General features: G+C 44.2%; 1 protein-coding gene across 1 annotated transcript in view; it reads right to left on the bottom strand.

The window, feature by feature from the left end:
- Window positions 1-25,991, bottom strand: part of FAM110B (family with sequence similarity 110 member B) — a 142,015-nt gene that overhangs the window by 86,498 nt on the left and 29,526 nt on the right. Inside the window, exon 2 of the mRNA XM_070802560.1 lies at window positions 22,904-22,999. The gene's annotated coding sequence lies outside the window, so the exon portion shown is untranslated. The remainder of the gene's footprint in view (window positions 1-22,903; window positions 23,000-25,991) is intronic.

The following is a 25,991-nucleotide window of genomic DNA, read 5'->3' as shown; positions in this document are numbered from 1 at the left end:
AATTCTCTAGGTAAGAATACTGGAGAGGGTTGCCAATTCCTTTCTCAGGGGATCTTCCTGACCCAGGGATTGAATCCATGTCTCCTGTGTCTCCCTCACAGTAGACAGATTCTTTACCACTGAGCCACCAGTGAAGACCCAGGAGGTAGTAAGATGACTTTTACATCCAGTTTCACTCCCCAACTCCTCAGGTCTCACATCCAATAGTGTATATTGAAACCAAACAGAAATATTTTTAAACTGAGTTGAAGTTCTGGAGAGGGAGAGAAAAATATTTTAAGTCAGGCCAAATATTGAACAAACATTTATAATAAAGCATAAAACTCCCTGAGATGCAATAATTGAAAATATTTTCCTGGAGCACCAAGCCCACTGTTGGGAGCCCTTGTCCTGCCTCTCTGAGGTCGCTGTCCTAGGGATCGCGTGGAAGTCCCATGTGTGTGCCCGGCTCCACGTGTCCATCTCCAGTTCACCTCCTCCCCTGACCTCAGGATTGCCAAGTACAGCACCTCCAGGTCTTCCCCCATGGCGAGGCCCTCCCTGGTCCCCGTCTGCATCAGTTTCTGTTGCCGTGTAACAAGCACCCACCCACCTCCTATTGCACAGTCTCTGTCGAGGCGTGGCTTAGCTGCGTCTCCCAAGGCTGCCGTCAAAGTGTGGTCTGGGCAGCCTTCCTCTGCAAAGCTCAGGGGCCTCCTTCAAGTTCCATGGTTGCTGGCAGAATTCAGTCCCTGGAGGCTGGAGCACTGAGGCCCCAGCTTTCCTACTGGCTGGGAGGGCCATCCTTTCCTCCAAGATGCAGCTCACAGCTCCCTTCTCCAAGACCAAGAGGAGGATCTCTATTGCCAAGACAGAGTCTTACATGAGATAACCCAGTAGTCACAGCAGTGTTATTCATCCTCTCACTGTATGCCATTAGCCCCACCCACCCAGCACAGGGGTCATCTCAGAACTCTGCCAACCATGCCCCCTAAAATGCCAGCACCCACTCCCACAACACACACATCTACTCATCTCCCTGCTTTATTTTCCTCTGTAGTACTTAACAGTTGAAATAACAAATATTTGATATATTTATCTTCCGTATTTCAGCTTCATCTCACTGAAATGTAAGCCTCACGAGGGCAGAACGTTTGGTCCGTTTTTCTTTACTACTATATCCCCAGCTTGCAGAAGACTACCACCTGGCTCAGAGCAACTTATCAGCAAATATTTATTGCATGAATAAATGGTTTACTACCTAGGATTGCCTGAGAAACGTCAGCATCTCAACATCTCCAATTTTACTCCTAAGCACAGATTTCTGCAACCTTTTCCCACTATAGTTAGTTGCCTTACATCAGAACTTTTAGCCACAAAAGATCAAGCTAAACGTTATCTTTTCCACAGCTGCAAAGCTATATAGTGGTATTTTATTTATAGTTTTATCAGCCAACTATGTGGTGAGAATGCCACACTAAATATATGCAAAAACCACCATTTTTAAGCTTGTGTGAAAACAGATATGTTTAATGTCCGGTTCCCAGGATCAGAGATGACTTCTGTTTGTTTGTTTTTTAATCTTAAAAATAATCTTTGGTCAAACAGTGGAGAAAATAGGAAGTAAAAACCAAGGTCCTTTGAACACTGACTCCAAGAAAACCACAAGTATGTGACTAAGTCCGTGACTGAAACAAAACAGAAGTACGGTGTTTGCAGGCAGTGAACACAACTGTGAAATCTGTATCTGACTGCAGACTTTTCCTGACGTCCAGACTAAAAACCTCTTACATACGGATGTGTGTGCTAAGTCACTTCAGGCATGTCCAACTTTGGGACCCCATGGACTCTAGCCTGCCAGGCTCCTCTGTCCATGAGATTCTCCAGGCAAGAGTCCTGGAGTGGGTTGTCATTTCCTGCTCCAAGGGATCTTCCCAACCCAGGGATTAAACCTGCATCTCTTATGTCTCCTGCATTGGCAGGCAGGTTCTTTACCACTAACACCACTGAGAAGCTCTTAACGTAAGTACAGCTTCCACTAAAAGTAACCGAAGAGCACTCAGCTGATCACAGGTCAGGCAGGTAGATTGTCTCTTTCATCTTGTTTGACTTTCCCTACTCTTGTTTATTTTACTAGCGCTACTACTACTAATGCAATTCAAGGAATACAATAAATTTTTAAATCTCCCTTGCCAATGATAAATGAGCATTCACTCCTGCATCCCTGGCTGGTTTCTCTTCTGCCTTCTCTCCTCTAACCATATATATGGTTTAATCTGCCCCAAATAGTGATTCTGGCAAGTCTCTCCTCTGGTTATGAATACAGGGTGGCTCCCTACAGCCTCGCTCCTCAAGTTCATGGTTCTCCCTAGGACCTCGCTTGTTAAATTCCTCACCTAGGTTAGGATGTAGCCTGGATCGGCCTGGTTTCTATGTTAACCGCAAGACTCTGACCACTTGACTCCATCTTGATCTGGCCACCACTGGCCTCAGGATGACTGGTTAAAAAAATACAGATCAAATGAATGAAAATCACTAATATCAAACCCTAAGTCCTACTGACTGTAGAAACATCTCTTCACATGGAAGACAGACTTCTCTGACTCTTAGAAACACAGTAAGGTTAAGAAAGAAGAAAGTCCATGAAACACAGTCTCCAGTATCTCAAAGTGAAAGCATGACATTATGGGGACTTCCCTGGTGGTCCAGTGGTTAAGACTCCACATTCCCAAAGCAGGGGGTCCGGGTTTGATCCTTGATCAGGGAACTAGATCCCACATGCTGCAACTAAATATTCTGCCTGCTAGAACTAAGACCCTGTGAAGCCAAATAAATAAATATTTTTTAAAAAAGGAAAGTATATGGAGGTAAATTTGGCATTTCCCAAGCATCTTAACTGAGCTTTCTGTGAAGGCAGAATGCCAACAGTGGCCCCAGAATTCCCAGCACCTTGGGGCACAGCTCTGCCCAATCATAGGATGGTAAACACAACGGATTTCACTCCTGGGATAAGCAATGTTATAAGGCACATTAACCTCAGCAAGGACTTCCCAGGTTGCTCTGTGGGTAAAGAACCCACCTGCCAATGTAGCTGATGCAGGAGACATGGGTTCAATTCCTGGTTCAGGAAGATCCCCTGAAGAAGGGCATGGCAACCCACTCCAGTATTCTTGCCTGGAGAATCCCATGGACAGAAGTGAGCTACAATCCAAGGGATCACAAAGAGTCGGACATGACTGAAGTGACTGAGCAGGTATGCATGTACAACTTCGGGAATGGGGACTGACTGGGTGGACTCTTTACTCTCTTCACCCTTTAAAAGCAGAGAGCTTTCCTTGGCTCGTCATAGAGGAGAAAATTAAGAGACTGTAGAGACTGTGAGCTGAGGGGGCTCTGACATGGATGCTGCTCTGATGCTGTGAGAGGGCCCAGGATAAGGAACTATGAGTGGTTTCTAGGAACTTTTAGGAACTAATGGCAGCCCTCAGCTTCGGTCTTGCTACAACCTGAATGAGCTTAGAAACTGAGTCCTCCCCAGAGCCTCGATCTAGAACACAGCTGGCCAAACTTTGAGTGTGAGATCCTGAGCAGATTTAGTCCAGCCGGGAAGGACTTGTGATCACTGGACCCTAAGCTGAGAAACAACTTTGGAAATATCCTGCAGCAAAAGAAAACCAATGCTCTTTTTTCTAAGCTCAGCTTCTATCTGTTCATAGAAAATAACATTGTAAAAGCACCTCCCAGTACTGAAAACTGTCCTCATGGGCAGAAATGTATAGCCAACAAGTGAAAGAGGACAAAAGCATAAGAGCTCTTCCAGGAAATCACTTATCTTTCCTACAAAACCAAGACATTTGGGACCAAGCAGAATATACAAATCTTTAATGATCGTGCCTACTCTGGGGGCTTCCCTGGTAGCTCAGATGGTAAAGAATCTGCCTGCAATGCAGGAGACCTGGGTTCAAACCCTGGGTGGGGAAGATTCCCTAGAAAAGGAAATGACAACCTATTCTAGTGTTCTTCCCTGGAGAATCCCATGGACAGGGGAGCCTGGCGGGCTATAATCCATGGGGTCACAAAGAGTGGGACACAACTGAGTGACTAACACGCACTCACACGTGTGCACGCACACACACACACACAGGCCTATTCTAAAGATCATCATGTATGAGTAGGACTTCTCAGAAATGTCAGAAGAGGAACCAGCCCTTCCGTGATATTTTACAAACATGATCACCAATGGCATAATGAACATTATAATTTATTCAGGTTTCCATAATAAATAGGAAAGGTGCTCATCTTTTATTCATCAAAAGAATAATTGATTATCTACTTTACACAGTATCCTTTGTAAGTGCTTATTGACTAGTTCCAAGAAAGGCTAAGAAATACATGCCATCTATATATTATACACGAAAAAGTAAATATTAGAGGATGTTTGCCCACTGCTTTTCTTAAGAGTAACCAGTAGTCACTAAAATACACATATTCTGCATTTCGTTTTGCTTCTATAAGCAATCCTAATTAATTTATAGATATTTGTATCATTTCTACCCCATGCCAGGCTCCCTGCTAGGCACCAAAAAAAACATAAGATAGTAAGTCAGTCCCTGATTTCCAGTTATCCAGAGTCTGATAAGAGAAACATGTCTATAAAGAATTGAAACAAGCAATTTCAATCAGTAGGATATTAGTAGTATGGGGACTGCTTAAGATGCAGTGTTACCTGTGAATTATGTAATCTTGGTGCAATGGTGCTGTGCAAGCATGCTTGCTCAGTCAAGTCTGATTCTTTGTGACCCCATGGACTGCAGCCCACCGGCTCCTCTGTCCACGGGATTTCTCAGGCAAGAATACTGGATCAAGTTGCCATTTCCTCCTCCAGGGTATCTTCCCTGACTCAGGGATTTAAGCTGTATCTCTTGCATTTCCTGCACTGGCAGGCAGATTCTTTACCACCGAGCCATCGGGGAAGCCCACAATGATGCTGAGCTGTCAATTAAGACAGTGTGTATTTCCATCTGTCCATCCATCCAAGACGCTCATGAGTTAAACAGAAACAATTGACTGAATTAAGGGCTGTTCTGACATTTGTTGTGTGCCTAAGGACTGTGATCAACTACGTATTTTTAATGAAGGAGAACTAGCTTTTCATAAAATACATCTGTTGTTATTGTTCAGTCGCTAAGTCGTGTCCAACTCTTTGAGACCCCATGGACTGCAGCACGCCAGGCTCCTTGTCCTTCACTCTCTCCTGGGGTCTGCTCAGATTCATGTCCATTGAGCCTGTGATGCCATCCAACCATCTCATCCTCTGTCGTCTCCTTCTCCCTCTACCTTCAATTTTTCCTAGCATCAGGGTCTTTTCAAATGAGTCAGCTCTTTGCATTAGATGGCCAAAGTACTGGAGCTTCAGCTTCAGCATCAGTCCTTCCAATGAATCAAGGTTGATTTCCTTTAGGATTGACTGGTTTGATCTCCTTGTAGTCCAAGTGACTCTCAAGAGTCTTCTCCAGCACCACAATTTGAAAGCATCGATTCTTCAGTGCTCAGCCTTCTTTATGGTCCAGCTCTCACATCCACACATGACTACTGGAAAAACCATAGTTTTGACTACACGGACCTTTGTCAGCAAAGGGATGTCTCTGCTCTTTAATATGCTGTCCAGGTTTGTCAAAGCTTTCCTTCCAAGGAGCAAGTGTCTTTTAATTTCATGGCTGCATCTATCCATTGTTTAATATGAAAGATGGCTTATAGTTCTTAATCTGTCACAATTAAGTGTACACATCTCTAATATGACAGTCTGAGTAAGGGACCATTATTTTGTTCACTAACCTCTAAAATTCCCCAAATAGAAAGTTATATTAAAATCATGCTGACTCCCCAGAAACAGAGCATATGAGAGTTTGGGACCTAAATCAAACCAAACATTTCACCCCTAACCCAGCAATGTAAAATGACAATAACTGTATTCTGGGAGGGATAGAGTGATTACAGTAGAAAATACTGAACATTACAGTTTATGAACACACACACACAGTATCTATTCTACCAGTCCTGCTGGGAGGAAATGAAAATCTTAATCCCCATCATTCTACCGTGGTTTTTCTTAAGTGAGAAATTTCCCTGCGATAATGCTTGTCTTATTTGGCGTTTATTTTTAAAAGGATGAGCTGTGACTTTTCGCACAAGCTGTTTTCAAATTCCACCACTTAAAATTATTCCTGAAAGAACTTTCTTAGGCTCAGCCGTCAGATGTTTAACATCTGCTGTGCATTAGACAAAGTCAAGGATGCAAAACACGGTGCTTAGAAATCATAGGCACATAAATAATGCAGGGGTGGGATGCAGTGAAACCGACAAATCGTGACCCCAGCCATAGAGGCATTTATACACTGTCTGCGGAGATCTGGTTAATAAACGTGCAAGACTTTAAAAAGCAATAATACATAAAGACAAGAGGACCAGGAGGGGAATACCTGGAATAGAGGATTCCTGCTGATGGGCTCCATCCCAAAAGGCAATCGGCCCACCCACCACATGGTCCCCCGGTATCCTGCTGCATAAAGTTGCACTGGGGGTGGGACGAGGCCTCTTGGATTATGAATATTGAATTTTGCTTTCTTTAACTCAGTGGCTAATGAGTTAGTTTTTCCAGTAGTCATGGATGGATGTGAGAACTGGACCATAAAGAAGGCTGAGCACCAACGAATTGATGCTTTCCAACTGTGGTGCTAGAGAAGATTCTTGCGAGTCTCTTGGACAGCAAGGACATTGAGCCGGTCAATCCTACAGGAAATCAACTCTGAATATTCACTGGAAGGACTGATGCTGAAGCTGAAGCTCCAAAACTTTGGCCATCTGATGCGAAGAGCTGACTCACTGGAAAAGACCCTGATGCAGGAGAAGAAGTGGGCAGCAAAAGATGAGATGGTTGGATAGTATCAGTGACTCAGTGGACATAAGTTTGTGCAAACTCCAGGAGATGGTGAAGGACAGAGAAGCCTGGCATGCTGCAGTCCATGGGGTTGCAAACAATTGGACATGCCTTAGCAACTGAACAAACAAATTTATTCTTGAGTAAAAGCAAAAGCCTAAAGGCCACCAGCCTGTTCTGGTGAGATCTACTGAAGGAGCTCAGAGCCAGGTTTGGAGGAGATCCTGGCACAGCTTTGGGAAACCTGCAGCCTTGGTCACACAGACCCACAGCCTCACAATGGACATCGAATCTCGGTGTCCCATCTGCCCGAGGGGGCCAATGAAAGGGACAGTGACAGCTTGTATGAAGGGCACCTCGGCCCCAGCACTGCACTAAGCGCTCCTCAGGGGCATCTCATATAATTCTTATCAGAACCTTTTGAAGCAGGAGCCAGGAGAATAATCTAGAAAGAATAACAGAATGGGGCCAGCATGATAGGGTGGTTGTGAGGATTACGTGAAGACGGTGTGCTGTGATGATCAGCATTTTACAAGGCACACAGTGCTTAACAGATGGCATGTATCATCATTCCTTGGCTGAGTGAGAAAGGGGGCAGAGGATTTCAAGCAAAGGAAAGAGTAGGGTTTGTAAAAAGCCTTCCAGATCACAAGTAGACCAGTACAGCTGGGAGGGATTCCAGGGAGGACAGCAGGAATGGCTGGGATGTAAATCTGAACTCGATGTGGCTGTAGCTGAGTGGCCAGCCTCCCACATTCATAACTTTTACTCCCATGGCCCAGGAGAGTTAGGACGAGGCTTTAAAGAATGAAGGTGAAAAGAGATACTAATTTCATTGAGATCCACCAACAGGCAACACTCAAGGAAGACTGAAAAGGGAGCAGATAGGCGGCAGAGAGACTGGTCAGAGGAGGCTTCAGCAATATCTGTTATCTTGCAACAGGTAGTAACTGGGACATGGCTCAGATGGTAAAGAATCCGCCTGCAATGCGAGAGACCTGGGTTCGATCCCTGCATCAGGAAGACCCCTGGAGAAGGGCATGGCAACTCACTCCAGTATTCTTGCCTAGAAAATCCCACAGACAGAAGAGCCTGGTGGGCTATAGTCCAGGGGGTCACAAAGAGTCGGACACAACTGAGCGACTAACACTGGAACAGGTAAAACAGAAAGAAAAGGACAAACATGAAAGAACAAAAATACTTAATGAGAGGATACTCTGAGGTTTTCCAAAGATGCTTCCTTGGTGATGGAGGCTCAATGGTACTAGGAGAGCAGTCAGAAGAGGATGCTGACTTAACAGGAAGATCAGGAGTCATTCATGACATCATGAACTTGAGCCTGGAGTGGAGTGTTGATGATACGGGTCTAGCAAGTGGTGTAAAGGTTGAGCTCATCAGTGGAGAAGCACAGGTGTGGGTGTGATGTTCTGGGTGTAGGTGACCCAGTGACTGAGCCTGAACCCTGGTGGGGGGCACACTTAAGTCACAGGACGTGGATGGACAGAGCGGGCAGGGAGAAGATGAGAGACTCTGAGTTGGGAGGACGGAAAAGCAGTCATGAGGTCCTGAGGGCAGGGGAGGAGGAATGAACCAAGCACGTCCCTGATTTATACATCAAATCAAGAGCAGAGAGAGAGAAGACAAAACTGAAGCAGAGCTGGGGAAGCGGGAAGGGGAGGAAGGAGGAGGATGACCACAGACAGGATGGGTCCTGAAGGGGACACTGTCATGAGAGTCAGGGCATCCAGGCTCAGAAGGCGAGAAGAGTGAAATTAATACCGAATCTTACATCAGTCAATGCCAACATCCCCTTTAAAATAAAAAAATACATATATTCAGCACTACCAAAATCATCCCCACCAAACCTGCACTAAAGGAACACTCAAGGCTTCTATTTTTATCCTCAAACTATGAACAGAAAATTTTCCTGAAAAGAACTTGCAGGTGCTTCTGAAAGAGACTAAGTTAGAGAAAATCTACTGCAAAATATTGTTTATTAAACAATTCACTGCTGATTGACTCTGTGATAATGAACTAGGTTCAAGCACTGGAGAGCCTCAGGCTGGCTTGAAGGATTATTAGGCAAGTGTTTAGAATCAACACTGAATTTCTACAGTGCAGATGTAATCCAAGGAATGTGAATCCATTAAGCTTTTATGCTAATAACTGTTCAGGAGAAGTTGAAAGAGAGGTTAAAGAAAGAAACTGAAGTTTAAGTCTTCCTTTGACATTAAAACGATTTCTGTTCAAAATTCTCAAATCGGTCGCCTAGCACACTAACCTCCTACGTGAAGAACCTATTTTTAAAGACACTAAAATCTCAATATTCATTACACACATTAAGTAGTCTCTCAAGTTTTACAAGAGAGCAGTCATTCAGCAAAACAAGTATAAACCTCACAGAGACAGACTTCCTCCATTACTGTTTGATAGGAAACAACCTCTTCAAATCCTTACTAAGCATCTTGCTTGATTAATGTTGGTTTTGAAAGAAGAGAGAAAGAAAGGAAAAGAGGATAATAACAACAGTCCCATGAGGTCTCTCTCTGGTTAACCACATCCCAGGCTTTGCAGCTTCCAGTTACAAGTCTAGGTGATGGGGAGAGGGGAAAACAGCAGCCTCCAGATCCAGCCACATAGGGTGAGAGCCCATGAATACACTCCCTGGTCCTCACACCACTATAAGCAACCTACCCAAACACAGAATACAGAAACCATGATGCTAACACTCAGGTCATTAACACTGACCTCTTCTCTACAGAGTCACGTAAGAGCGATGTTACCACTTGGAATCCTACAGAATGTTTACATATCTGCTCCCCCAAAATGTAAAGTAGCTCATTCTTCTTGCACAGTTTCATAGGAGGGGAAATCTATCGAGTCTCCATTTGCCACCTAATCAAGGTCATGCATGGAACACTATTTCAGGATTGTCTGAAAATGCTCCCTGCATCACCAGTATTTTCTCTTTGTAACTTCCATCCAACTTTCTTTTGCTTTGAAAGTATGTTGACATGATGGCTGTCATCAATAGCTCTAGAAATCTGAACAGGCTCCTTGGTTCAACTATCAACCCAGGAAACGGTGCCCCACAGCCATCCTCAGGTAGAATGGCACAGTCGAGCATAAGCATGTGGACAGAGAGTTTACAACTCACAACTAATGCTTGCCTGACTTGGCATCAATCACTCTTCTACAAAAGTGAATGTGGGGACTTCCCTGGTAGTCCAGTGGTTAAGAATCCATCTTCCAAAGCAGGGAACATGGGTTCAATCCCTGGTCAGGGATCTAAGATCCCACAAGCCATGGGGCAACTAAGACCCAGTGCAGTCAAATAAATAAAGAAATTAGCTTTTTTTTTTTTTAAGTGAAAGTGATTAGGTAATACAGGCTTAAGACTAAGAAATGGCAAAATGTACACAAAGATTTCCTTCTTCAAATCCTTAAATCTATGGAGTTCCTAAAGATGAACCAAAAGGGAAGAAATTACATATGTAGAAGTGGTACTAAGACATCCTGGTTTTCTGATTCCTTAAAGGGTAACTTGCACTTAGTGAGAGTTTTTTGGTATATACAGTACAACAGGAAGAACATGATACATGGGATGATGAGGCTGTAGGTTATATCTGACAGTTAATGCTTGGGGTCCTACAAACTGTGCTTCAGTTTCCTCACCTATGAAGTGGGCACTCCAGAACTGCCACAGAACAGCAAATCACTTCTGAGAATCTAGAAGACTGAGCTACTTATATTTTATTTTAAAGTTTATTAAGTGAAGTGAAAAGTCGCTCAGTCGTGTCCGACTCTTTGCGTCCCTATGGACTGTAGCCTGCCAGGCTCTTCTGTCCATGGAATTCTCCAGGCCAGAATACTGGAGTGGGTAGCGCTTCCCTTCTCCAGGGTATCTTCCCAACCCAGGGATCAAACCCAGGTCTCCGGCATTGCAGGCAGATGCTTTACCAGCTGTTGTGTATTTATACACAGTAGGGACTAGTTCTGACAATTTCATTGCAGAAAATATGAAAATCCAGCTATAGTTCATCTGATAATGCTAAATTTGGTCATCATGCCTAGTGAAGGATGGAATCCATGCCCCCTGCATTGGAAGCACAGAGTCTGTTTTTTTATTGGAGTATAATTGCTTTATAATGTTAAGTTAGTTTCTGTTGTACAAATATGTGAATCATCTATATGTATACATATATCCCCTCCCTTTTGCGCCTTCCTCCCCACCCCTATCTCATCCCTCTAGGTCATCACAGAGCACAAAGCTGAACTCCCTGTGCTATAGAGCAGCTTTCCACTAGCTATCAATTTCACACATGCTAGTGTATATGCCAATGTGGGAGCATGGAGTCATGACCACTAGACCACCAGGGAAGTCCTTGGTATGACAATCTTAATATAATTCCTTTAAATAAGATGAAAAGAATCCTTGGTTTGTGTGTTCAACTACTGTGATAGTTTGCACAGGTGGCCAGTGAACTGTAATCAATAGAAGCAGCTGGAATTGCATTACAAGGCCTCACATGAAATACAGCCGTTCATGGAAACCCGAGAGACCCTGGTCTTCTGAGCATAGAGGGCACCCGGGCAGGGGAGCAAGCAGGTCAGTCCATTCACTGGAGCACCCACTTGGGGTCGGGCACTGCTCCAGACCCTGAGCACAGAGCTATTACAGACACACAGAACTCCCTACCTGCCTGGAACTTACTGCCTCCCAGATCTACCTGTCAACTTTCTAAATGAAGAGTGATGCAGCAGCCAGGGAGAGCATGATCACGTCGTCAGGCACAGGGACACACTGCAGCCGTGAGGATGTGACACACCCAGGGTCGCTCAGAGTGGCTGAGGGAACACAATCCATGGACAAAAAACAAGGTCCTCCTGTGGGACACAGGGAACTCAGTTCAACATCCTGTGATAAACCACAGTGGAAAAGAATATGAACAAGAATGTATACATATGTATAACTGAATCACTTTGTATATAGCAGAAACTGACACAACATTTAAATCAACTATATGTGTGTGTGTGCTAAGTCACTTCAGTCTCGTCCAACTCCTTGTGACCCCACGGACTGTAGCCCACCAGGCTCCTCTGTCCATGGAATTCTCCAGGCAAGAATACTGGAGTGGGTTTCCATGCCCTCCTCCAGGGGATCTTCCTGACCCAGGGATCGAACCAGAGTCTCTGACGTCTCCTGCATTGGCAAGTGGGTTCTTTACTCCTAGCGCTATCTGGGAAGCCCCCAATCAACTAATTGTCAATTTAAAAAATTACCACCAACATAAGGGAAAAGAACACATTAAAAAGAGAGAAGGAGAACGCAGTTCTAGTGCCCTGAACCACACATGTGGTAGACGCAGTGATAGGCTTCCTCCTGGAATAAACATGGCAACAGTCAGCTCACTGCACACGGACCTGTACTCACCCACTTACTGTCAGATGACGATTAATGTCACTTTACTGATTTTTAAAGCAACCCTTCAACAGACTATTAAACTCAGACTTTCAATGAATTAAAGCTGTCTTTAAAAAAAAAGCTTTTTATTTTAGCTGTTAACTCATTATTTCCTAAAACTAAATCACATAGAAACTTGTTGCTGATCAGTAAACTGCTAAGTCGTGTCGGATTCCTTGTGACCCTGTGGACTGCGGCACACCAGGCTTCCCTGTCCTTCACCATCTCCCAGACTCTGCTCAAACTCTCGTCCACCGAGTCGGTGATGCCATCCAATCATTTCATCCTCTGCCACCCACACCTCCTCCTGCCCTTGATCTTTCCCAGCATCAGGGTCTTTTCTAATGAGTAGACTCTTCTCATCAGGTGGCCAAAGTGCTGGAGCTTCAGCTTGAGCATCAGTCCTTCCAATGAATATTCAGGGTTGATTCCCTTTAGGATTGACTGGTTTGATCTCCTTGCAGTCCAAATGTACATGCTATCCATTCTATTTAATGCTGAACATATTTAATTGATAAAGCAGTTTGCAGGCTTTGTTTCAATTCATCCAAACGGTCTTTTGTCCCTGTTTTACGAGAATTTCCAAGTGCTGCCAGATTTTAACCAGAACCAGCACTTTCCTAAAGAGTATCCATGAATCCCCAATTCTAAAGCGTGAGTGAGTTTTGTTGGCCTGCAGCTACACGACGGCCAAAATATTTCAAACTGGCTTTTATTTTGTGCCTCTATTGCGTGAGGTCTATAATTTCCAAAATTACTAAGCCGATTATTTTGTAAGTATAATATCCACAGCCTGGCCAACTCCATCTACTTTAGAAATGAGCACAGGGACTTATTTTGATCCTTCTGGTGCAGTCCCGGCAGTTTTATTCTCCTAGTAGCTGTTGTTTTCATACAGGAGTTTTAGCATATGAAAGTTTGCTACATAAAATATTGATTTTTTTCATTCATACATTTTTAACTGAAAGGGAGCTTTGATGTACTCAGGTGAGCTTATAAAGCATGAACTCTTATCATAGGTACAGTATATTCATTCACTGTATGGTCATGAAATTTTTTTTTTAAGAGTATAATTGCTTGACAATGTTATGTTAGTTTCTGCTGTGCAAGTGTGAACCATCCATATGTATACGTCTATGTCCTCACTCTAGAGTCTCTCTCCCGCCGCCCTCCCATCCCATCCATCTACGTCACTACAGAGCACCGAGCTGCGATATAGCCGCTTCCCACTAGCTAGCTGTTTTACACATGGTAGTATACATATATCAGTGCTACTGGCTCAATTCACTCTACCCTCTCTTTCCCCTCCTGTATCCACAAGTCTGTTGTTCACATCCGCGTCTCTATAAACAAGGCTATCAGTCAGTTTACAGAGGGCTGGGCAGCCAGTGGGACAGGCTGCTATGAACTACACACCCTGGGAGATGTCATGACCACGGTGGTCCTTGTGAGTGGTGCTCAGGACCACATGCCATTCACTCTGGTAAGCGCACATGGGGTCTCTGAGCGCATGAAAGTCTCCATAGGTTACTGCAGGAAGTAACCCCCAAGTATCACAGACAGGACTTCAAGCAAGCCCCCCAAACCTGTGTCAGTACCAGACCAAGGGCCGTCATATTCACCGGTCCACACCCCTCCCAGGAAGGGGCACGTGTATGTTCACACAATCAAACCAGAATACGAAGGAATCAGGCAGTATGTTACTTTTTTGGAGAGACAGAGCCACATGTCTTTGAGAATGAAATTCTAGAGCCAGTCTGACTGGGTTCGAATTCACTACTGCCTAGCTGCATAACCCTGGACAAGCTATTTCACCTCTTTAGGCCTCAGTTTCTTCATCTGTAAAATGGAGATAACTCAACCCAGAGATGTGATGAAGATTAAATGAGGTGATACATGTAAAGTATCTAGACAGGGCCTGACAATATAACCACTCTTCAACCATTCAGATGTGGTGCACTATTGTACAGTATTATCGTTTTGGTAAGAAAATCAAAGCCAAAAGAGACCGAATAGCTTGTCATGGGTTTTAGAATTCGTCAGCGATTTATTCCAGAATGAAAATGAAATCTATAAGAGTTTCCCTGAGACCAACTTTCTGAAAAGGTAAAGCCTACAACATGAAGTCATATGTGGGTCTGAAAAGCAAATTCCTGTGCACGTCAGGGCTCTGATGATGACATGGGGCATCCCTCACCGGCCACCTGAGCTGACGTTGAGTAGTTGCCTCTCCTTGTGGGAAGGGGAATACCCAGTGGACAAACAAGTCCAGTGTACACCATCAGCCATCGACAAGACTTCAAATCTTAGAAGAGAATCAGTGTCAAAAAGCCCTGGCATCTCTTCCAGGTGAGGGGCCTCCTGCTTTCATTCATGCTCTTTAAATATCAACCAATCCCCACTGTGTTCCGCTCCCACCTTGGAAAATCATCTCACTCATTTCAGTGCAAACAGTGTCCCTGCCTAGTGCCCTGAGGGAGCCAGGCTTTTTCCACTGTGTGAAGTGGAACAGCTAGAAATCAGAAAAGAGCTGATGTGTTAACGAGCAGGTGCTTTTTATCTACTTCAAATTCCCAACAAGGGTCCAGGGAGAGTTGATAACTGATTTGGATGTAGATTACAGCTCTGAGATAATGGAAAACAACATCCACAGGAAAGCAGGTCTTCCTCAGAACCTCCATCTAGTGCAGGAGAAAGGTGTGGTTCTGCCTAGAGAACTGCACACAGGCCTTGCGCACACAGTCCAGCTGTTCCAGAGTCGTCCAGAGCACCCACATCTTAGACTGCCCTCCAGAGTCTGTGTGATCATCACCCAACTAGTACCACTCTCTTAAGAAATGATATGGGGAGGGCTTCCCTGGTGGTCCAGTGCTTAAGAATCCGCCTGCCAATGCAGGGGACACAGATTCGATCCCTGGTCCGGGAAGATACCACATGATGCTGGGCAACTAAGCCCATGCACCACAACTGCTGAGCCTGTGCTCTACAGCCCGGGAGCTGCAACCACCGAAGCCCTCACACCCTGGAGCCTGTGCTCTGCAACAAGAAAAACCGCCGCAGTGAGAAGCACACACACCACAACAAAGAGAAACCCTTCATTTCAGTTCAGTCGCTCAGTCGTGTCCGACTCTTTGCGACCCCATGAATCACAGCACGCCAGGCCTCCCTGTCCATCTCCAACTCCCGGAGTTCACCCAGACTCACGTCTGGCTCACTGCAAATAGAGAAAGCCTGTGCATGGCAATGGAGACCCAGCACAGCCAAAAATAAATAAATAAATTCAAAACATGAAATGATATAGGGAGATTACACTGGGCAAAACTTAAGTCTGTATATCAAAAAGTCCAGGTAAACCAAAGTCTGAAGAAGCCAGGAGCGAACAGGTATGCTGTATAAGACAATCTGTGTAAAAGGCAGCCAAACCCCAAAAGGGTCACAGGGCATCATCTCTGAGTGACATCAACATCTCACCCACAATTCCCATCACTGTTTCATTGAGATAGAAAAGCAGGGGAAAGCACCCAAACCCTGTTTTTCAACAGCTTAATACAAATGCATATGTTCTATTTTTAAATCAACGAACATCTATGATTCTCAAATGTCTTCATCATAAATGTAATTAGTGTAATATTCTGGATCAAGCAGAGTACAGTACCTGAAAAGTAGGAATAACATTATTTTCAGTCTAATAGCATTACCTGTTCTTACTCACTGCCTGATTATGAGTCCAATCAGAAATGATGTCCTCATAGCTGATTCACTTTGCTGTACAGCAGAAACTGATACAACACTGTAAAGCAGTTATACTCCAATAAAAATTAACTTAAGAATGACTGTATTTACATAAACATTTCTTATACATTGGTAATAAACTTTCAATATTTATCTAAAACTAAAAAAAAAAAACCCACGATGTCTTATGGAAACAGAGAAATCGGAAGCACTCTCTCTTTAAGATAAATGTGAGGAAACAAAGGATTGGAGACTTTTCATAGCTTATCTGAGGCCAAATCCTGCCAAAGACTCAAGCTGACCTCTGCTTATTCCACACAAGACGGAACCAGGTACCAGGAAATAAGTTTAATCTTTAGTGATGTTCCCTGGCTTACTGCAGAAGCTAGCTGTCAACCATGTGGTCAAGTCACAAAAGGATTGCGGAGTCCTGCAACTGAAACTGAGAGGGGGCTGGTGTATACACCGGTTTAGGGATGTCCTCATTTACCGGACGGGTCATTTCAGCCAGTGTTGTCCTGCCAAAACCCTGACGCCACACGTTTGTGACAGCCGGTGACCACTACGATGAGTGAATTTCACCCCCAGGGTAATGCCCTCAGCTCCCCTTCCTGGCGCTAATGGCACACCTGCTGGGACTTCCTCGGATCGTGCCCCCTGAGACCCCAAACAGGCAGAAGCAACAGAACAATGACAAGTCACTATGCGGGAAGAGGAGGCACCAAATCCTGAAAGAACACTTGCAAACATGTGGTTGAAATGTCACCATCAATGAAGCGATAGGGAACACTGAAATCCTTAATCATGACAGGATGTTTTGCGTATGGGGGAAAGGATAAAAAAGGAGAAGAGTGGGAAACAGTGCCACGTTTCAGATTAAAAGGGTAGTCCTATTTTTTTACTAAAATGATCATTTTCACTTAATATTTTTTTAATGTGCTTACATTATACTGTACCCTAGAAAAAAGATTTTCCCTTTTCTAAACCCTTCTTTAAAAACAAAACAAAACAAAAAGCATGTGCATTTGTCACTAAAGGGTTTCCCTGGTGGCTCAGCTGGTAAAGGATCCACCTGCAATGCAGGAGACCCGGGTTCAATCTCTGGGTTGGGAAGATCCCCTGGAGAAGGGAACAGCTACCTACTCCAGTATTCTGGCCTCCATGGAGTGTATAGTTCATGGGTTCTCAAACAGTCAGACATGACTGAGCGACTTTCACTTTTTTGTCACTAAAATTTATTTTACTAATAAACCCTATGCCAACAAAGTTGCTGAAACAAGGATGATGGAGAAAGGAAAAGTTGTAAGTGGACATTTATAGCCTCATTAAAACAGAGCTTACCAAATGCTGGTCTTGATCTGGGGGAGACCCTCGAGGACCCACAGCCCAGGAACACCTGGTCTGGTCTGTTAAGTGTGTGCACATGAGTCACTCTTTAAGAGTGTTATTTTGGATACTGGTAAAATGAAATGCTCAGGGGAAAACAAACTGCTTTTGCTTGCGAGACAGTCAATAAATCGCCTCAGAACACAGATGAATTTGCTTTGGGGACGGTAATTTGTGCACTTCTCAAGAGCAGGGGGCCTGCCTTCCCACATGGTAGCATGGATGCCAGGACATATGTGTTAAGTGAACTGTTAAAGAGCAAATGCAACCACGTGGCCACTTAGGACACTCCTGGGTACCAGTTCTGCCCCCAGAGCCCCAGGTGAAGCACAGCTGTCCTTTCCTGGGGAGTGTACCAAAGGCTGACCATGTTCAATATGATTTTTTAAGTCTTCATTGAATTTCTTACAATATTGTTTCTATTTTATGTTTTGGTCTTTTTGGATCTTAGCTTCCCTGATCAGGGATGGAACCTGCATCAGCTGCATTAGAAGGTGAAGTCTTAATCACCGAACCGCTGGAGAAGTCTTGCAGTATGATTTAATACACTAATTATTAGTACTTTCTGTAAATATTTTAATTACATGAAGAATACCTATATTCTTATAATAATAGAAAAGGATATCTTTGCTGAATTCTTATAAATATATTAAATGAAAGTAACTGTCAAAAGGTCTCAATTTTCTCCTCTGTAAAATAAGGAATTGAACTTGCACCATCTCCATCTTAAACATTTCAGGATTTCATACGGAAAGTACAGCACAGTTCTGAGAAAAGAGCACAGACATCGATGATGTCCTAGGGTTGATGGGGAGTGCTGGTGGCACCGGATCCGGGGGGAGCAATGCTGAGATTCACTGCAGCATTATTTACAATAGCCAGGACATGCAAGCAGCTTAGATGGCCATCGACAGATGAATGGATGACGAAGCTGTGGTACATATACCCAATAGAAAATTATTCAGCCATAAAAAAGAATGAATTTGAGTCCGTTGAACTGAGGTGGATAAACCCAGAAGCCTGTTACACAAAGTGAAGTAGGTCAGAGAGAGAAAAACAAATATCATATATTAATGTATATATTTGAAATCTAGAAAAATGGTGCTCTTGAACCTATCTGCAGGGAGGATATAGACGCAGACATAGGAAACGGACTTGTGGACTCAGGTGGGGAAGGAGAGGGTAGGATGAACTCAGAGAGTAGCACTTAAACATATGTATTATCACATGTAAAACAGATAGCAAGTGGGAAGCTGCTGTAGAGCACAGGGAGCTCAGCTCAAAGCTCTGAGATGGGCTAGAGGACTGGGATGGGAGGGGTGGGAGAGAGGTCCAAGAGGGAGGGGATATATGTATACTTAAGGCTGATTCGTGTTGCTGTACAGCAGAAACTAACACAACATTGTACCTCAATCATCCTCCAATTAAAGATAAATTTAAGGAAAAAAAATTAAGTGAGAAAAGGCTAGGACACATTTATACGCCGTCAGCAATTACTCATGAGAGAAGAATGACATGCTTTTTCAATAGGTGCAATTATCCTCCTACAAGGACCTTTTGAAGACTAAGAAACACAAATTGGGTGACTTACTAGGTCAGAACAATCTAGAATTCACTGGGTCCCCTACAGCCTGCATCACTGCTTGCGTCACGTTCTGGTGATGCTTATCTGCTCAGACAGAGGCCAAAGAAGGAAGAGGTTCTGAAATGACATGCAAACTGCAGGGTGGACACAGGGGACATAACCAAAGATAACAAGGCTTGGTGGCCCTGAACACCAGACGGTAAGAAAGAGAAAAAAGAAACGTCTGCTTTCCAACTCTAATTAACTCAGAAAACAAGTCAGAAAACACAGCCCAGACAGTACTCCTTGAAAAAGAGATGCTAGTAAAAAAATTTAGAAGACTATAAACAGCACTCCTCCTTAAGATGGAACTTCATCTTTATGACTGAAGTGTGCACCTTGAATTTGAAACATTTTCAGTCCATAAAAGACCCAAATTTTCCTTTGGAGAAGGAAAGCCAAATTACACATTTGTGTACAAAACCCGGGAAAAGTGCTAAGTATTGTGTTTTGTTTGTTTTTTACAAAGTAGCATATGTACCAATTAGAATCATTTACTGCAGATAACAGGCTTTGCAGAAGGTTAATCAGAGCCTAGGATTAGAGACCAAACTGGAAATATTTTTTAACATACTTGTACCTTCATGCCACGAATACATAGGAGGTCTATCAATTAACTTAAGGATCTCAAAAAAATCCTCAAATCCCAAAACCTACCATCGGCTGTTTTTCTCCTTTAACTAAACAATAAAACAAGGTTAAAAAATAAAAGTAAAAGTATGTGCTCAGTCTTGTCTGACTCTTTGCTACTCCACAGACTGTGGGGCCCACCAAGCTCCTCTGTCCCTGGGACTTCCCAGGCAAGAATACTGGAGTGAGCGTCGTCATTTCCTTCTCTAGGAGATCTTTCCGACCCAGAGATTGAACCCAAGTCTCTTGCAGCTCCTGTATTGGCAGGCGGATTCTTTAACACTGAACTACCTGGGAAACCCAAGGGAAAATATGGTTGCATATTAATCAGAGAAATCCAGTCTAGGAAAATCTAAGTGAATATTACAGAATCTTAAAGAGACAGGTCACTCAGTACAAGTTCTTAGGTAGTGAAGGGTTTGAAGAACTGAGTATCATTAAATATTGAAACATATTCCTGCTTAAATGGTTTGCTTTGCTCTTAGGTGGTACTCAGGTCAGATCAATGCCAAAAGCAAATAAGGAAGGAAACTCAATGAGAGTTGAAACCAAAGGTCACCTCTGCAGGGGATGAACCTCTCTGTTTGGAGCAACAACTCAACTTCTCTGTGGTTTACAGAAACTTTCCAAAGGCACTGCTACAAATTTTGAGAAGCAGCTGTATTATTTTCACTTGTTTAATCTCAGGACCACTCATGTGCAACCATGTAACCAAGTCGAATTTTTTAAGTTATGCAAATTAAAAAAAAAAGCCAGCATAATTGTTGATTGGTCTCTCAGTCATGTCCGACTCTTTGCAACCCCATGGACTGTAGCCCACCTGGCCCCTCTGTCCATGTGATTCTCCAGGCAAGAATACTGGAATGAGTTGCCATTTCCTTCTCCAGGAGATCTTCCTGACCCAGGGATCAAATCTGCATCTCCTGCTCAGCAGGCAGATTCTTTACCACTGAGCCACCTGAGAGGCCCCATTTTATGGGCACCACCTCATTTAATGCTTACAGTAACCATGAGAAATAGGTATTGTCACCTCTGTTCTGCAGAAGACAATAGAACAGAAGCTCTACCATGGATTATACACCTCCTGTGCACCCACAGGCTACACAGCAACTTATCCTTCGATGCTCACAAGGAGCCTATGATGTAGACACTGCCTGTATCCTGACGTGACAGGTGAAGAAACTGAGGCACAGAAAGTGAACAGCTTTCCAACATCATGCACACTGCACGTGGCTGAGTCCAGATGCTGACCCAGAGCCCACTCTCACCAAAGCCACCAGCCCCAGGAAGTTCTGGCTCTGTCCACCTATGAGAAGAGCTCCAACAGCAGATGAGAGGGGACCACAGCTGGGCTGCCCAGAGCTGGAGCCCCCCCACCCATAAGCCAACTCATAAATCTAACTGGGGACCATCTCAAGTTTCCTAGAAGAACTCACAGTCAGGAAAATATGCCTTGCCTCAAAGCTGGCACTGCTCCACGGCCCCCGGAGCATCTGACCAGCATACACGGCATCCCACAGGATACAGGCAGTGCCCACATCCCAAGATAAAGAGCCCGGGTAGGGACGATGCCCGATGTCCACCCAACACTCATCCATCGCTTAGTTCCTACAGTCAACCATGTGCTGGACCACAACAGGCTTTCTTGGTTACTGAACTGAACAGGCCAAGGACCCCCTCAGCTGCTGACAATGCATGGAGACAGACAGACACCCAGGAGAACAGTGGACCAAAGGCTGTGGAATGTGGCCAGTTGCTTTCGAATATTCAGTTGAGGCAGGTATCAGGTGGGGATGGGGTAGAGTCAGAGGGTATTTGAGAAGGTGACCAAGGCTGAAGAAGGAGGCAGGAGCTGGGTGTCTCAGAAGCGAGATGAGGCTCATGCTCTCCAGGAGGGAGGCAGAAAGTCAGGTGAGGGCAGTCTCACCAGGAGGGAGACTGCTGGCTCCTTAAGGACAGACAGAGGCGCCAAGCAGAGATGCAACAGTGTCTCCAGAGCCAGGCTGGCGGGGGTGTACCACGAAGGAGGATTTCAGCCAAGGGAGGAGCTCACCGTTCCCACCCAGCATCCGGGACAAGGATGTGCAGGCTTGCAGCACCTGAGTCCCAGTTCTCCCCAGAATCTTGGCGTGACTAATGTATTATCAAGGCAAGAGGCGGTGGGTAAACATCAGTTTGGCTACTAAATGAGGGCAGAAGCCACCAAAATGAACAGGCACAAGGGAGCACCCATGGTCCCCAGCTCACAAAACCCACCATCTGCATTAGCAAGGGCCACACGCAAGGAAGAAACAAGGCGTGACGACCAGCAGAAATTAGGAAACCACCTTTTCCCATAGAATCCTACCCTGTTGGATTAGGGCTCTTATTACAGACTAAGCACGTTTACTAACAACATGAGTCTGTGCAGAGAAGAAAACGATTAAAGCATGTGCACCCAAATTTAGCTAGTGTTAACTCCGGGCTTTGGGAGAGACCAGTCACATTCTATGTTATGGATCGGGGTCATTTAGATTTTTCGCATGTTACATGTTCTGTTAGTGATTGGAGAAAATATAGCAGGTCTCACAGCAAGTGAGAGTGTTCACAAATTCATCTGTCGGGTGGCAGTCCCCTGACGCTACTTTCTGCATCTCCACGAGGGGCTAAGCCTCGAAGAGCCCCAGAATTTGCAGAAAAAGCAGCAGCAAGCAAACACCCGGGGAACCTCAAAGAGAGCCAGGGAAGTGCACATGTTTCAGGGCCCAGGTGGCTGGCGAGGGAGTGCTCTGGGCACAGCCAGAAGCAAGACTGCCTCTCATTCAGACCTGCCAGCACAGAGCTGGGGGGAGGTCCTTTTCAGAGGCTGTCCCTCCCACTCCTGCCAGTGACCCCACAGGACAGACTCCACACACTCGTTTGTTGAGTGAATATGTGTGAAGAAGGGAGAGGAAGGAGAAGGGAAGGAGGAGACAGAGAGAGAAGACGACAAGGAGGGCTTGGGTGGTGGTGGGCAGGGGAGGGGGTGGTGAGGGGGGGAGGGACAGGAGGAAGACGGTGGGAAAACAGGGAAGGACACCCAAACTCCGCTCGACAAATAAGGCGCTGCCATTACTTTGTGATCATCAGATGTACACATGAATTTAATACCACAGTTTTTAACATGTATTACCTTTTACTTCCTTTCCAGGCTGTAGAGTCTTGTTAGCTTCCAATTCAAGAGTCAAAAAGAACAGGAGAGGTGCCCTGGATATCCAGTTGGAGACAGCTAAAATAAAAGAGCAGAGATGATTATGATTATTCTGGAGAAGAAAAGTGATGAGTTTTTCAAGTATCATTCAAGAGAAACTGATTTTCACTGTGTAACAGAGAGTGTGTATTTCCTAATCTACCTGGGGAAAACCTGGGTCCAAAGCCTCTTTTTTACAGAGCTGCTCGATTTGGGAAAAAGACAAAAGTCAACTATAAGGCGGGCTTTGCTTGTGCCCTTAAAGGAAAACAACTTAAAGGGCCTGTGGGCTGCCACTAGCCTGGAGATCCCTGTGAGCCTCCCTCTGCCTCATTCCAAGCCCAGCATCCCCAGCAGGACACAGCATCCTTGTAATTCACAAAACCGAGCAGGAAATGATGTCGCCTCCTCACAAGAAACTGTATAACTGGGGAGAAGAGAGATATGTTGTTTGTACTGCAGAAACTCTGTTAATGTTTGCAACGGAATAAAATATTACAAGTCAGCATTTTTTCTTATCTTGTCCTCCAAACGCAGTTCCTACCAGAGCTCACAAACATGTGCCTCATTGTTCTGGGTTTTCTTTATTCTCCTGATGCAAGGTCAGCTCTTGGAGGCGACACTATCCCAGTTTTTGAGTATTTCATTTTTAGGAAGGAAATAATTAACACTGACTGGGCACGTACTCAGGTCCAGAAACAATGTGACTCCACTTTACAAATGTGGAAAGAAACGTGCAAAGAAACTTTTTGGAGGAAAGTCGTGTTCTTAGGTCTGTTGTTTAGTCACTGAGTCTTGTCTGACTCTTTCACAACCCCATGGACTATAGCCCGCCAGGCTCCTCTGTCGATGGGATTTCCCAGGCAAGAATACATGGAGTGGGTTGCCATTTCTGTAAATGTTCTTACTCTATTTGGAGACACTTGGATGAATCATGAAAGTGGTTGTTATGTGGACAGCTAGCAGCTCAAGAAAATGTGATGGAAAACTTAACCATCTTTTCCTCTAGCATCTGCTTTCGTCTGGTGCCGTCAGCCCAGATAATGACATCTTTACTTGACAGTGGGAGCCAGCCAACAGGGAAGGAAGATGCTCTGTCATAGACACCTTTTTTTATTGAGATTTATTCCATGTTTTGCACGGCTACAGGAGTAATCAACAGTATGATTTTTTAAGGAGGCACTTGGGACTTCAACAGATGATGCCTGAGAACCACTTCATTAAGGTGGACGTCAGTTCCCCCACCATTATTAGTTCCTTTCTGGAGCAATATGTAGTGAACAGTGTGCCAGGAGTTCATGAGTAAGGCTGCAAATCTTGACCTAGATTTTGAATAGCTTCAGAAAAAGTAAAAAGCAAGCCTGAAAATGTCTATTTCAATAACTAACACTGATAATTCCCACTCTCACATTCAAAACTTTCAAAATAATCTACTTTTCCTTTGTCTCACTACTCAACAAGAACATAAAGTCAGAATTAGCACTAAATTAAAACAGAAACATAAACCCCAAGTTCTACGGGCTCTTTTTGATTGCTTACTACCTGCAGTTTAAGATTTTATTTGCTTGCTGAAATATAAGGGACACCAAAAATTTAAATGAATAAAATCACAAACATTTATGAGGACATTAGAGAAATTTTAATCCAAAACACCTTTGGGCCCAATTTGAATTGACTGTGACCCATAATAACAAAGTAAAAAGTTTTGCATTTTACTATTTCGAAAACAGGCTTTTGTTTTGTTCTAATATTGTATCAAAAATTCCTTTTCATCTTTACTATTATTTTTACCTTTTCCTTCTCTTACTTTGGAAGAGAGAAAGTAATAGAGAATAACAAAGAGAAAGCAATAAAGACAGAAAAGCCATGCAATTATGACTGGAATGAGGAATAACACCACAGATGAAGAACTTCAAGACTGGAATTATTTTCAAAGTTGTCATGTGACCTCAAAACCATCGTAACAAAAATAATTCACAGCACAAGTCTTTCAACTGACTCATTTCAGAGCAGAGGAAAGCCAGAGTGGCCAAGTGACCTCTCCAAAGTCACACAGCAAAGCTGGTCCTAGATCTCAGATCTGCTGGGTGCCAATCCAGTGCTCTATCAGATCATAAATTTCAAAAGCAACCCCCCATGAGCTCACAATTTCATCAGCTTTTCTACTCATTCATTATCCTACACAGCATGGACACCTCTTGATGAATCAACTCAAGTGTATATTAATACAAGTGTTAGTTGCTCAGTTGTGTACGACTCTTTGAGACCCTGTGGACTGTAGCCTGCCAAGCCCCTCTGTTCATAGGATTTCCCAGGCAAGAATACTGGAGTGGGTTGCCATTTCCTTTTTCTGGGGATCTTCCCAATCCAGGGATAGAAACCTCTGTCTCCTGCATTAACAGGCAGATTCCTTACTGTCTGAGCCACCAGGGAATCCCATATTAATACAAAACACGGCTCACAATGATCAAGAACATATTCTGCCTTTGGTCCACAGATACAGCTAGAATGAACCACTAAAGGCCATGAAATACTCTCAGGTTGCCTAACCTAGAAACATCGACTCTAAAAACAGAATTACTGGACTTCCTTGGTGGTCCAGAGGTTAAGAATCCATCTGGCAATACAGGGGACTCAGACACAGGTTTGATCTGTGGTCCAGGAAGACCCCACATGCCGCAAGGAAACTAAGCCTGCGGGCCACAACTTGAGAGTAGCCTCCGCTCACCCCAACTAGAGAAACCCCATACGCAGCAACAGAGACTGAGCACAGTCAAAAGTAATTAAATTAATTTAATTATTTTACAAAATAAAAATAGAATTACCCTGTCTTGTTCATAGGCCCCTTGGACTTCAAGGAGATCAAATCAGTCCATTCTTAAGGAAATCAACCCTGAATATTCATCAGAAGGACTGATGTTGAAGCTGAAGCTCCAATACTTTGGCCACCTGATGTGAAGAGCTGACTCACTGGAAAAGATCCAGATGCTGGGAAAGATTGAGGGCAGGAGGAGAAAGAGAGAACAGAGGA

This window comes from Bos indicus, chromosome 14, assembly GCF_029378745.1.
Source record: "Bos indicus isolate NIAB-ARS_2022 breed Sahiwal x Tharparkar chromosome 14, NIAB-ARS_B.indTharparkar_mat_pri_1.0, whole genome shotgun sequence".
In the NCBI taxonomy this organism is placed as follows: domain Eukaryota; kingdom Metazoa; phylum Chordata; class Mammalia; order Artiodactyla; family Bovidae; genus Bos; species Bos indicus.
The sequence above is the reverse complement of the archived record's forward strand: the minus strand, read 5'-3'. Positions and strand labels throughout refer to the sequence as shown.